At 51.5% G+C, this 14,789-nt stretch overlaps 1 protein-coding gene across 2 annotated transcripts in view; it reads left to right on the top strand.

The window, feature by feature from the left end:
* KAZN (kazrin, periplakin interacting protein) overlaps window positions 1–14,789 on the top strand; it is a gene marked incomplete at both ends in the record, with an annotated part of 461,871 nt that overhangs the window by 338,394 nt on the left and 108,688 nt on the right. The gene's annotated exons all lie outside the window — the stretch shown is intronic.

Here is a 14,789-nt window from a genome sequence, read left to right as displayed (position 1 = left end):
TTTTGGGTGGAATCCTGCATCTTGCTGGGTCGGGTACAGATGTCATTCCCTCCTGCGGTGTGACCGCCTCGTGTTCTCCATCACTGCCGGTCCTGGGGCGCCTCCTTCTGAGGTGTGTGAATGGCAGGTAGTTATCTTTGCTGAACGAGGATGCTGACCCAGAGCTCTCAGGGTCCTGCGGCGCCTCCCCTCACAGGACAGTGCGGGGGTGCTGGGCTTTGTGCTGGAGGACACATCCCTCCCCCACTTCACTCGTGCTCATGTCGGTGGTCTCTCCAGGGGGGGCTCAGGCCTCTTCTCTCGTTGCTAGCTCTGCAGGAGCTCCCCTCTAGGGAGCGCAGCATCCAGCCCTGGGTTGGGGGAGGAGTTAGGAGAGAAACTGCTTCAGGAGACCACTGGGCGCACGTGTCCGCTGCTTTCCTCAGAGCCGGCCTGGGGTACTGGCAGCCGGCATACCCATCTCTCCTGGGAGCCACCTGCCCACACTGCGTCTCACAACGTTATTTGAGAAAGGTTGGGAGTCATCCCCTCCCAGTCCTGCAACGTGAAACGTTGGGGGAGAAAATATCTTGGGTGGGGTCTGCCTTGACCTCTTGAGCCCCGCTTAGTGTCTTTGATTCTCCTGGGGGGGGGAGGGCAATAAAACTTGGCCCCCTCCTTTCCACTTACCACTTCCTAGAACGATAAATACTCTCTCGATAAAGACTTCATTGCTGAGGCCAAAGCAGGTTTATTCCTTCGGTTGATTTCGGGCTGCTGTAGCAAAGACCCCAGAACAGGGTGGCTTAAAGGATCTGTTTGTCTCTCTCTTCTGTAACCATCCCAGGGGGCATTTCAGGCTGGTGGGCATCTCTGCTCCCCTCGGCCTGTGAAGGATCCAGGGAAAGGGCCAAAATTCAGGGTCAGAGGTTCCCTTTGGCAAGAGCGTGGCCGCGGGGAGTGCTGGGCGTCCGCGTCCCAGCTACAGGGCTAACTGGGCGGGGAGGGAGAGGGGATTGTGCTGGATGGTTAGTCGGCTCTGTCCTTGTGGGTTTCTCTGACCACAGGTGTGAAGGGAGCAGCAGAACACTGGCTAAGCCAGCTGTCTGGCCAACACGCCACCACCCGTCCCCCAGGAAGCCTGGGATGCCAGTGCGCCCTCACCCGGCTGCGCCAGCCCCTCTCTGCGTTCTCCCCAGCAGTACATGTTACTCTTAAAGCTGGATAGACACTTTCCTGTTGGGGTGTTGTTTCCGGTGGGGCCACCTGGACAGTGTTCTGGGTGGTCTCTTCAGGCCGTAGCAGGCAGGTGGTCTGCGTCACGGTGCAGCTGACGCCGTGTGAGCAGTCACTGTGCCAGGCACGCGTGCTTTCTCTATGCAACCCTCCTGCGGTCCAGGCAGATCTATACAAGCTCCCTCCTCTCCCAGCTTCCCGGGGGCCTCGGAACATCCCCACCCTTCTCAGGAAGGAGATCCAAGTCTCAGGAGTCTCCCATGGACACGTGTTGCTGGGTCCAGGCCGTGTGAGCTGACATCCTTTGGTCTCGCCAGGTTTCACGATCCTGCAGAGTCGAGGCTGCCTCAGGAAGCAGCCAGACGCTGTCTCAGCCTCCTCTGCCGGTGTTCGTTCCAGGACAGAGTCACCTGCCTTCTGTGTCCTGGGCCACGGAAAGAATTCTCACCTGTATTCCCCCTTCTGTACCTGGGAGGAGGAGGAATACCTCTCTCTGCTGTTCCTGTGCCCAGGGGCGTGGTCAGGGAGTGAGCAGAGGCTCATTTACCCACCGACTGCCCAGCTCCTGGAGCAGACGGCTCTCCAGACCTCAGTGTTCTGATCTGAGTGATGGGACAGTAACAGTGAATTAAATGAGATCGTGTCTTTGAAGGCGGGAACCATGATGTGCACCCTCGTCCGTTTAGCCCACAGGGCACAGAGCTATGCAGGCATTTCTTCCCAGCTCTGTGCTGTACGATTTCTTATCCATCCGCAAAGGTCTTCAGGGCCTTGCTCAGGGACCCAGAGATCCCCCAAAGGCGACTGCTTTGTAGGAACAATAATCTCATCAACAAGGACTCGTCAGTATTCATTCAAGGAAAGCCTTATTGAGCACCTACTGTGTTCCAGCACTGTTCTATGCACCTGGTCTAACATTCACCCCACCACTCCTGCTGGAAGGTTTTAACCCCTTTCACAGATGGAGACAGCTGAATGAGGCTCAGGGAGGTTAAGTAACTTGGCCAAGGTGACAGAGCTAATTAGCAGCAGAGTCCGAAACTTTTTCCACTGCACTAAACACCTCATCTCCCCTCTGGATGAGGTCACGAGGGGTGAAGTTGGCCTGGACAAGAGAGACAGGAGGCCATCCTAGCTCAGTCACGGGGACAGCAGACTCTGGAGTCAGATCTGGGCATGAATCCCATCTCTGTCACTTACTAGCTGTGTGACCTGGGGCAAATTCCTTAACCTCTCTGAACCACAATTCCTTTGCAGAAGGCAACAGTAACAATACCTACTTTTCTTATAATTGAGGCCAATAATAGTAGCTACTTCACAGGTTGTCATGAGGATTAAATGAGGTATAAAGTGCTTGGCCCAGTGCCAAGTACCATTAGTGCAAATACTTAGTGATTATCTGATGAGACAGGGCTTGGCAGGCTTCCTCAGATCTGTTTGGAGATTTTGGTCGCCTGATTCCCATTTGGGGTAGCCCAGACCTTAGACCCCCTGAGCCCATCTAAGTTCAAGGTAGCAAGCAACTCAAGCATCCTGCCTGGGATTCTACAAAGTCATAAATAAGATGCTTCCTCCCCAGCCACAGCACATGGTGAGTAAATTGCAGACAGATGTGGGCAGAAGGAGGCTGGGGCATGAAAAGGGATTTATATGCCCATAATGAGAAGGGTGAGAATAAACGCACAAGCCAAGTACGCGGCAGATGTTGGGCGACACTTGTTAATAACCAGCGTCCCTGCGGTGGGAAAACGCAAAGCCCCCAAACACTTCCACTCTGGCCAGTCCCCACCGGCCCACCCTCAGTCTTTGGTTTGGGGGTGGTTGAAACTGGAATTCTTCGGCACGTGAGAGGATTAGGAACTCAAGCAAACATGCAAACATTGATGGTTCCAACATCAAAGCAACGAAAAGAATCAAGTCTGTCGAGAATGGGGGTTTAGAAGTTTCCTTTGTTTCTGTGGGGACGAGTCTAGGAATGTTTGGTTTGGGATTTTGGTCTCATCGTGAGTTTAAAGGCAGAAGTCCTGAATGATTGTTTAATAAGGAATGGTGTCATTGCATGAGTAAACTCACCCCAGAGTCCCTGCGTGACTGCAGCCCTACACCTGTGGGGAGCTGGTTGCCCGTGGGACCCCTGTGGGGTGTCTTGATTTCCCCAGGCCCCCTCAGTTGCATTGATTTCTCCGAGAAAACGTGTCTAAATCTTCCATTTATTTTAAAAGGACAGTACTAAACCCATTACATGCTAACATTATTTTTAAATGAAAATGACTGTATTTTCCTAAACAAAAAGATTTGAGGGAAAACAGCAGCATTGTTTCACAATTTTGCAAAAATTTTTTAATGTCTGACTCCATAGAAGACTGCTGAGTTCTCGTTATCTACTCTTTCAGTCAGGCTACTATGATTTGTTGTTTGGGTTGAAAATCTAGCATCACACAGATGTGTAGCTGGAAGAGGGAAGAGTGTATTAGTTGCCTTATTAGATAATTATGCATATTTTTCTTTGACTTCATACTAACTCACCAAATGGTAGTTTCTTAGAGGTTTGCTGAGTGTGGAATTATCCAGTGAAGGTTTTGTGCTCTGTTAGGATGGACAAAACCATTGGTCTAATTGGTACTTTGAATGGCTATTGTACCCACACATGATTTTTTTTTTAATCTAACATTGATCACTTGGAAAATATTGGTTTACTGAGCAATGCACATCCTCCAAATCTTGGCATATTTCAGTATCCAACATCAATAAGTCATATCTGTTAACATCACCACCAATCTCATTAGAAAAGTCTTTAAGTCTTGAGGAGCTGGTGAAATCATAGTGGCAGATCAAGTTTGCCCAAATTTGGATTTTTGCTCAAAAGTTCAAGTTTTATCACTGGCAACAAATACTGTCATTTGTTTTCCTAGAAGTAACAGGCTCACTTACTTCATGTGTTCACTTAGTTCAGTAGTTTGCCAGATCCTATAGTTTGTACGTTGGTCCTTCTTTCAAGTACAAATGGTGAGCTACGAAAAAGTGGCTAGTTTAGCTAGCAACTCAAACAGTTGCACACATAATTTTCCTTGAGACAGCCATTGTACTTTGGTATGCAGCAAAAGAACTTTAAGTGTTTTTCCCATGTTATTAAAAAATATGTACTTGGGAATCAAGTTTTAATAGAATTAATTATTTTTACAGCTTCATCAAGGTTATTCTTAAGTAAAACTCTCCTCCCCCCCTTTCTTTCAACTATGAGTACATTGTGTAAAGAACTCAGTGACTACTAATACAGTTTGATGCCACTGTTATGATTTCTGCTAAGATGTCAGCATTTTACCCAGCATTGCTTTTGCGCCAGCATTGCAAATACTAACACAGTGAAACAGGCAAATAATGTCAGAGTGTTATTATGAAAATAGTTTTCCTCTTGGACCCCCTGCAATGTTATTGTTGGTGGTAGTGGTGGTGACAGCTAGCATTTTTGAGCACTTTTTATATGCCACACACTTCAGCTCCTTTAATTCTCACAACAAGAGTATGCGGTGGGCTGTCAATGTGCCAAGATTACACAGCAGTACCTGGTTAGGGCCAGGTTCAGAGCTCAGCAGGGTGGCTCTGGAGCCCTTAGGTGACACTGGCAGGGGCAGAGAGGGCATTACTGCAGGGGAAATAGCTTGAGCAAAGGCAAGGAGGCCAGCCTGTGGATGGGGGTGGGAAGGTGGAGGCTTTGCATTCAGGGCTGTACCCTGAAGTTCAGGGACATGGAGGTTTTGAGCAGGAGAAAGCAGTATGAGGAGTGAGGTGTTGAAGGTGTTCCTGTGTCCCTTTCCCACCCTCTCCTTGCCTTTGCAGCCTCGTCTCCTTCTAGCACGTGGATGCACGTTATGTACACGTGCTTCCTAGATGTGCCTGTGGATCCTCTCCCTTCTTTCTCCTCTGAGTCTTTGCGTTTGCTCTTCTTCTCCCCCAGCCTCCTGATGGTCACTCTTCCTCCAAGTCCTGATTCAGGCTCTGCTTCCTCCAGGAATCTTTCTGAACCATCTCCACTCGATGGGTCCGGGGCCTGTGGTTGGCAGGATCATACCCCTTCACCCCCAAGACGTCTGCATCCTAATTTCTAGAGCGCGTGAATATGGTAGTTTACGTGGCAAAGGAGAATTAAGGTTGTTAATCAGACATCCTTAAAATGGAGGGATTATCCTGTAGGCCCAGCGTAATTCCAAGGTTCCTTCAGAGTGAAAGAGGAGGCAGAAGAGTCAGAGAGAGAGAGAAAGTCAGAGAACAGAGGCTGGACATTCAACGTGAGGACCCAATCCACCATTGCTGGTGTTCAAGGTGGAGGAAGAGTCCACAAGCCAAGGAATGTGCGTGGCCTCTAGAAGCCGGGAAAGACGGATTCTCTCCTAAAGCCTCCAGAAGGAATGTAGCCCTGCCCACACCTTGATTTTAGCCCTCTGAGACCCATTTCAGACTTCTGACCTCCAGAACTATAAGATACTAAATTTGTATCTTTTTAAGCTACTAAATTTGTAGTTATTTGATACAGCAGCAGGAGGAAACTAATAAGGGCCCCTCCTCCCTGGACTTCACAGCCCTAGATGCTGAGCTCCCTCAGGACTCAGCACACATGGAGGGGCGTCTGTTTCCTACCCGGTTTGCCACTTGCCAGCCTCCTACAGGCACAGTACCCAGCACAGATTCAGCCTCACCATCTGAGCAAAGTCGATGATTGGTGAGCACGGCGGAGAAGAAATGATGCCCAAGTTTCCTCTCTTTAGCACAAGGAATAAGCCCTGTTGGGGCCTTTTCCCTGCCTCACAATGAGTCACCTGTCCTAGACTGAGCTCCTGGCAGGAACTGAGCCTCATTATTTAATTTGCTCATTCAACAAATGTTTCATGAAAACTTCCCCACAATAGAACCTGTGCCTGTGGCTCAGATAATTCAGAGGCAAGTGGGACCCAGGCCCTGCCCAGAAACCCACAACATACTCAATGCAAGTTGGTTGAATAATATATTTTTTCATGACCAACGAGGCTTGAAGATAAGAATCTACGCCACAGATATTCTGCTTGAACAGTTCTGGGGTGCAGAGACTGTCTTAGGCCTTGAGCAGCAGGGGACACCAGTGTCCTTTAGGTTCCTAGCAGGTGTGGCCATGCTTTGGCTGCCATTGTAACCAGTCCTGCAGGCAGTGGGGTGGTAGGTGGCCTGAGTGGCTGTTGAATAGAATGATGTGTTACTGATGATGTGTTACTGGCAGAGCTGGGATGGCTCTGCCCACCTGCTTTTTTACACACACATCCTTGTCTCCAGAGCTGTGTGGGTTTGAAAAGCAACTTAATGTTTCCTGTTTCCCTTCCCACATCCGCACTCCACTCTTTGTCTCATTCCTTGCATCAAAGACTTGTTCATCTTCTGGGCCGTCCATCGCCCTGGGTTGAATTTATGTTCTCCTCTTCAATAAGCAAATCATACCTAGAAGCTTCCACTGTTTCTTAGGCCATCTAGCCTGATGCCCTAGGGGCTGCTGCCCCTCTGTCCCACAGCACTGATGTTGAAGACGCTTAGCTGGTACATCTTAGAATTTGGTGGAAGCTTCCAGAGAGTTTTAACTTTACAGACAGAGCATCTTCCTAATATACTACCGACTGTTTTTCACAGTTGACAGATCCCCCTTGAAAGCTTCTCAGACTCCAGATTTGATCCAGCTGAAAATAATCTATGATCAGGTGGAAGAAGTGTCCAGAGTCTCTGCTGTTCTGTTGCAGCTCTGGCTGGGCTGTGTGTCTCTAGCAGGTTAGCTGCTTCACCTGGCAGCTGGATTCCCAAAAACGAGCACATGCCCTAATGCACATGTTTTCCAACAGGTGTTTCTTTGGAGTAGTTTGAGGTTTCCAGAAAAGTTGCAGAGTCCCTCTGTGACCGGTTCCCCCATCCTCAGCATCTTAGATAGTGCAGGGCAGTACAGGGACGCTTTTCAAGCCGCTTCCTGCTTTATGTTTGCTATTGTCTCATTGGCCAGAGCAAGTCACATGACCAAGCCCAGCATCATGTGGGCGGAGACTCTGGAGGCTGTGGTTGCGGGGAGGTGGGGTTCGTTGGCAGCCGTGACTGAGGATCCGCCACAGAGAGCATTTTAAATAGAATCATATCCAGAATCTGCTTAGAGTCCTGGTGTCTGGTGACTGACAACACATGGCATCGACCTTGTCCCTTTTGACTCCTTTGCTTTTTATAGGTTTTTGTACCCGAGTGACTGATGTCCTCTCTCTTTTCCCTGTCTGGGGTTTTCGTCCTGGGCCCTTGACTCTATGAGTTGGAAAGGCAGCCAGTCCAGTCCCGTCCCCCCAGGCCCCCTTTGCTACCCTTCCCGCCTGCCCAGGTCAGAATCTGTTCCATGGACCCCCAAACAATGACCCTTTCTGGGGTCTCCTTCAATGCTTTGGGTCCAATTCTCAGTAGACTCCGCTGTGTATTAATGTTCTGATTATCCTGAGAAAAGAGGAAGGACTGGTTAGTTTGAAAATACTCAAGACACCCTCCAGGACTCACCCTCCACATATCCGATGCTTGTTTAGGAAGCAGGTACCAGAGCCCAACCTCTTCCCTATTCAGAAAAAACCTTGTACACCCATTCTGTAGTTGGGATGACTGAAGTGTGAGCACATAGTAAACTGCTTTTGAGCAGTAATCACCACAGCTAACGTTTATTTAGCACTTGGACTATGCCAGGCACTCTAATTGCTCTGCCTGCACGAGCCCATTGATCCTCCCAACAACCCTCATTAGGTGAGTGGTGTTTATTAGCCTCAGTCTCCCCATCTACAAAATGGGGATGAGAGAGACTAAGGATTTTTCTAATCTCCCGGCTAGTAGACTTGAGAGCCCACACTTGATGTCCAGTGACTCTAGTTTCCAAACCTCTGTTCTTAGCAGATACTCTTTTTATTCTAGGCGTCTTAGGGGTGGTCGTAGCAGTAGAGAGGAAGGCAGTGAAATCGGGAAGAGAGGAGAAAGATGGACAGATCTGGGTTTGGAAGCCCAGCGTTCTTAGCTGTCACTCGGACCCCCTGAGGCACCGGGATTTGTGGATTCGTTCTTAGTCTTTGCTCTGGAGCTTGTCCCAGGGACTAAAGGCGTCAAGGCTGGTCTCGGGGACACACAAGCCAGGAGCTTCTCTTCCCGACCTCCTCTCCTTCCACTGTTCAGTGAACACACTTCAGTCCCAGGAAATGCCAGTGGCCTCGGCTGCCATATTTGAGAAGTGAGCAAGGGCTGCAGACCTGGAGCTGCTGCTTTTAGTTAATCCCCACTCCCCGCCCAGGAAGTGTCAGAGATTGATCAGCTGAGAGGAGGAGAACAGAGCGCAGTGTGAGAAAAGCCAGGTCTTGATATGCCTTTCATAAGACATTGCCCAAGACCCTGTTCAACCCTGTTTGGAGCTGTGGCCTCTATCACTGTGCAGGCCCATCTTGCCGTGATGGGGTCAGGACATGGCCCTGAACCCGTGGCAGGAAGTGAGAGCCACACTGGCCTCTGTCCTGGGAGAAGAGCTTTGGTGTGAGCCAGGCCGGGGCGGGAGGGGGCGGTGGTCTTCAGAGCTGGCCCTCCTTCTGGGGCAGCCATGGTGGGTACTGGCCCAAGGTGGCCATGGACGCAGGGTCAGGTCTGCGAGGGACCTCCACTGTGATTCTCCTCAGCCCTGGTTGACTCCCCAGGGGATGCTGTCCTGGCCTCAGACAGGGATCTGGGGGTGAGCTTCCTTCCTGGAAGAGCTGCCCCTGATGATGGCTGAACAGGAGAGGGGGGAGCAGATCTCTGTGGGCCTTGAGCGCAATATGAGGTGTGGGTGGCAGGCGGGGGCAGCACAGTTTCACTCAGACGTAGCAAGCCTTCTCGGGGATCTCCTGGGCTGGCCCTGTGCTGAGGCCTCCACCCACCTCATCTTCACATTCTCCTCAGATCCAGCCCATGACATAGGTGGAGTTAGCCTGACTTTACAGTTGGGGAAACTGAGGTTCCAGGAGGGTCATACTGCATGCTGGTCTCAGTGTTTGGACTTGAAGTCTCATGCCTGACACAGATCCCTTCCTGCTGCACCAGCATTCAATTCTGATCAGTAGAAATCTCTTCAGTGTTGATAAAATCTTACCTAGAACCCCACTCACTTATTCATTCAGCAAACACTTGTTGAGGTCCTCCTATTGGCCAGGCATTGTTCTGGGCCTTTGGGGTGTATCTGTGAGCCAAACAGACAGATCCGTTTCTCATGGATCTGCTGTGTAACAAACAGCCCCCAAATCTCACCAGCATTTTTCTTACGTCCCATGATTTTGTGTGTCAGGGACATGGCAGGGTGCAGCCGGGTGATTCCTGAGTTCCACATGGTGGGTGAGGGTTGTGGGTTCTGCTGTGGTGGGCTGTTCCGCTGGAGAGTCCAAGACAGCTTCACTCACGTGTCTGGTGCCTTGGTGGGGTGTCTGGGCTCAACTGGGACTGACAACTAAAACACCCATTTGTGGCCCTCCAGCATGGTCGTCAGACCTCCTCCACAGGCTCGGGGATCCCACAGAAGGAGTTCCAGGAAGTCAAGGAGCAAGCTGTAAGGCTTCTTGGTCTCAGACATTACTTAGTGTCATTTCCGCTGCATTCAGTTGGTGACAGGCCAGCCACAAGGCCAGCCAGACTCCACCCTATAAAAAGCACGTATGGGAAGTATTATTGTGTCCATCTTTGCGAAAATACCATCTGCCACATAGGGGAGGGAGAAGGCCAACAACAAACAAGGAACATAGAAAAACTAAGTCGTATGTGTTAGAAGACTGTCAGTACTAGGGGGACATAGAAATTGTACAGTGAGATGAAATGGGACCCAGCCATGCCACTCCTAGGTTTTTACTCACCTAGGAAATATATATATCTGCACAAAGACTTGTACACTAATGGTCCTAGCAGCTTTCTTTGTAATAGCCAAAAACTGGAAGCAGCCCAAAAGTCCATCAACAGAGGAATGAGTAAACAGACCAGTATATCCTACAGTGGAATCCCGCTTGGCAATAAAGCAACAAACTATCGAGACATGCAGCCACATGACGGGTCTCAAAATCATTATGCTGAGTGCCAGCGTCCAGAAAGAAAAAAGTATATCCTGTGTGGTTCCATTCATGTGAAACTCTAGAGAATGAAACCTAATCTGTAGGGACAGAAAGATCAGTGGTTGCCTGGAGGGTGGGGGAGGGGCAGGAGTGTGGCTTTCGAAGGGGAAGAGGAAGCTTTTGGGGTGACGGATACGCCTCTATCTTGATTGTGGTGGTGGTTTTGCAGGTGGTTACGTATGTCAGGTTATATCACATGGTCCACGTTACATACGTGCAGCTTATTAAAGATGTTTTAAAAAGAGGGGGTGGTGGCTTAGGAATCCTGAGCACGAGGCGTTTTGGAGTGAAGGGCATTCAGTGCCCCACGGGCCACACTCAGGCAGCCTGCAGCTTAGCCTTCATGCTGGCCTCAGCGGGTCACAGAGGGGACCCAACCCCAGGTGGGAAGTGCCCTGTCCTATCAGGGCACCAACACCCAGGGCTCCTGGGCTCCAGAAACAGGCAGAGACCAGGGAGGTCCAAGGCTGCCGCGTGTGCTGTGGCCTGGGCTCCCAGCCCAGCTCTTTACATAGGTCCAACGACACGGGCTGGCCAGTGGCTATGACAGAAGCTGCTAACAACCGGGTGAGCTTCATGCCCAGAGCCTGACGTGGGGACACAGAAGGAGGAGAGGCATTTTGGGGCATTGAGCTAAACACTCAGAACAGTCTAGAAAGGAGCTTTCTGATTCAGCTGGAGGCCAGGTGCTATGGTAGGGAAAAGATGGAGGTTAAAATCCAATGGCTTGGGAATTCCCTGGCGGTCCGGTGGTTAGGACTCCACACTCTCACTGCTGAGGGCCCGGGTTCGATCCCTGGTCAGGGAACTAAGATCCCACAAGCCCTGCTGAATGGCCAAAAATAAATAAATAAAATTTAAAAATCCAGTGGCTCCATAATATCTTAAAAATTAATACTTCTATTTAATGTATAGGTAATGAATACAGTTTTTTTATACTCATTGAATATTTCCCTGGGCCAGGAATACATGGACTTTAAAGAATGATCTCGGATAGGCTTCATCATTTTTCTGATGAGAAGGTTGAGAGCCCGAGAAGCGAGCTGCTGAAAGGTGGAATTTAAGCCAAGGAAAGTGCGCCTGGCTCTAGGACCTGTGGGGTATAGCCAGTGCCCTCCACAGCCCCATGGGGAACCCGCTGCTGTTTGTTTCCGTGGCTAACAGGTTTTTAAATGATGAATCCTTTGTGACGTGTGTCGCAGGGACAGGCTGGGCCTGTGAATCCGAGGCCCCGGGGCACGTCGGAGCGGGCCGTCCTGAGTCAGGAGGCCAGGGCTCTCCTACAGTGTTGCCCTCAGCCTCTGCGGGCCTCATCTGGTGGGAGGGTTGGGCTGAGCGTTCTTCTGAGCCCCTGTTGTCAGGTACCGTGAGCAGAATACTACTCAGAATGCAGGGGAAAATACCTGTGTTGCGGGGAGAACAAGCCAACCTCTGAGAAAGCCAAGACAGCAGCCTGACGCTGCCCACTGACTGCAGAAGTGGTCATAGAAGTGGTGCTGGTGTCAGCGTGTCCCTGGGTCACACCAGCTGGGCCTCTGACTGCCGCCAGGCCTCCCACTCTCACCCCAGCCCAGGACCTACACCCCACTGCTGACCAGCAGCCCTTAGCCTCTGACCTTCACAGCCCCTGAACTCCAGAGAAGTTGCTCGACCAGGAGCTCTGCACCATGAAGATCTAGAAGAATCTTTCTGATTCAGGCCTTGCCAGCAGAGTGGTGCCCAAGGAAAGGAAGGTCTTTAGCAAGAACCCGTGGGCTCAGGCAGAAGGAGGGGGATGGCCCAGGGCCAGTCAATACCCCTAAGCCCTGCCGAGCCCTCAGGGAGAGGCTGGGCCGTGCTTCTCTCGGCCGGTGTTGGCTCCTGGCTGCCCTGAAGATGGGCCTGGTTAGATGCAGCTAGAGAAGCGTGGGTCATCCCGGTGCTACTAACCCTTCTATCTCCCACCCAGTGTTCAGCCCTGGACCCAGCACGTGGCAGGGGACTCATAAACAGGTCTGAGATGAAGGTGGAAGATGGAAAACAGCACAGAGCCGTTGGGACTGTCCCTTTTGGGGGGAGGTGGCTGTTGACTCAGCAGTGTAAGGCCGGGAGCGCCTTGACGTCGGGGCCTGAAGTGTGTTTGTCTCTGTGTCCCTATGATTGTCCCACTCCTGCTGCTGAGGAGTGAACAAGGCCGGGGAAGCAGGCAGAGCGGAGACGAAGCGCGCGCTGGGCCCACAGGGCTGGCACACAGTAGGTGTGCAGGAAACGGGCCAAGAGCAGGGGGAGGGCTCAGCCCACGTGAATGTACCCACAGTGTGTGACAGACCCGGAGGGTCCTGTGCGTGGGCAGCGCCCCTCAGCCTGGCTTCTCCAGTTACATGACCCACTGGTGCCATCTCAAGCTCCGACCTGTGTCTCCTGCCAGGATGACCGTGGAGTGCATCGCGCTCCCTGCTCCCTCCCCAGGCCAGGCGCAGGCGTGAGTGGAGAAAAAACAAGGGCGCAAGCCTTTCTTTCTTCTTCCTGGTTCAGGTGACTGCAGACTGGGGGAGAATCACTCCCTTCAGGGGCAGAACGGGCTGGGTGGCCCTGGGTGGCACGCAGCGGAGGGATGGACTGGGAGCTTTGGCCAGGTTCCGCCAAAGCAGGACCATTTCCTGGCTGGAATTCCCGGAGGAGCGTGGCTTTGGAGAACCGCCACAGAGGCTGAAAGCTCACATGCTGCCCAGGACCACTCGGGGGCCGACTCCGCATTGCCCTGCCAGCGCCAGCCCTCTCGGCCGCTCACCTGGGCAGGGCTGAGTGTCACCAGTGTCAGTTAAGCCTCGCACGCGCTGTGAAGTTGTGTTGGCATCTTGAGGTCAGTTTCTGTTCCAGGCAAAGTCTGTCTCCCCAGGGGCCTCTCGCCTCCTGGCCTTCCCAGCTGTGGCATGTTCTTGCTGAAGCCCTCTTTCTTTCCTTGGTCACCGCACTTTGCTGGAGAGCCAGAATCAGAACGGAGTCAGAATGCTGCTTCTAGATGTTCATGGCCCAGAGCTCATAGGTGAGCGACTTCTCCAGAGTTTGGGGACTGCAAGGTCAATGGGTTTGAGAATAACACTCTTACTGGCCCGTTCAAGACACTGGGTCAGGATGGAGAGCAAAAGACGTGGCTGGTTGGTGATGTTCCAATTATCAGAAGCACCCAGCACCTTGATCCATGTGATCATGGGGAGGAGGTTGAAGGTGTGTGATCACGTCAGTGGGACTGTTTTGTCCTCTTTTCAGATGAGAAGGCGGTAAGATAGTTCCCCCTTTCCCCTTTTTGGCATCTTCCATACCCCCCAGTGAAGCTCCTGGAAATAGTCTTTTTCTTCTGTTGGATTTCTCTTCATCGGAGAGGGTTTCTTCTTCCTACTCTTCTGGAATTCAGACACCCCCACCCTCACACCTCCACCCCAGGCTGCCAGCAGACTTACAGGGCAGTTTCTCGTTGGTGATTGACGGCCACCGAGCTCTGTGGAGTTTGTGTGGGCTGGAGGCCCCGCTTGCTGTGAGGGCTGGGTGTATGGAGGTGGCATTGCTCCCCTGCAAGTATGGGGGCTTTCCCAGGCAGAGGTGGGCTTTCTGAGCTGTTTCTAGAAAGGGGATATGAGGCCAAGGCACAGTGACCTCGACCTCTGTTGCTAGTTTGTTAGTAGCAAGTGGAAAAGATGGTGAATAATTTGGGGGTGGGATGTATAGGGAGAGGTCAGTGCCCCCAGGAAAAGGGGCTTCACCTCTGCCATGTTATGCTCTGCAGGAGTGCTGAGAGCAGGGCAAGCAGAGGATTTCCTGTTCAAACCAAGCAACTAGGAGATATTTATACAGGGAAGGGAAGGTGCCCTCTGTGGTTCTAGGTTGGGTCCAAGTTCTCAGGTGTCCTGTCCTTCACTGAACACCTACAATGCACCATCAACCAGAAAAGTAAATACCTTGTGTAATGCTCCCCACTGTCCTACAAAGTTCCTTTCTTTTCTCCTTTTCTCCGTGTGAGGAACATAAGCTTGGAGAGGTTGCATGACGTGCCCAAGGTCACATGGGTAGTAGAGCCAGGACTAGGCTTGGTGTCCCCTCCACTTGAACTTGGACAAGTTGCTCAACTCTCCTCCCCCATTGGTAGAATATCCCCATCAGTATCATAATAGCGCCTACCCAGTGGTTGGGGGATTAAATGAGATGATTCATAGAAAGAGGTTGGAACAGTAAATATTTATTTATTAAATATCAGCTGCTCTTATTATTATTCTTTTTTTTTTTTTTTGCGGTACGCGGGCCTCTCACTATTGGGGCCTCTCCCGTCACGGAGCACAGGCTCCGGAAGCGCAGGCTCAGCGGCCATGGCTCATGGGCCCAGCCGCTCCGCAGCATGTGGGACCTTCCCGGACCGGGGCACAAACCCGTGTCCCCTGCATCGGCAAGCGGACTCTC

The sequence above is a fragment of the Grampus griseus genome, assembly GCF_964374135.1.
Source record: "Grampus griseus genome assembly, chromosome: 1".
Taxonomy (NCBI): Eukaryota; Metazoa; Chordata; class Mammalia; order Artiodactyla; family Delphinidae; genus Grampus; species Grampus griseus.
The sequence above is the reverse complement of the archived record's forward strand: the minus strand, read 5'-3'. Positions and strand labels throughout refer to the sequence as shown.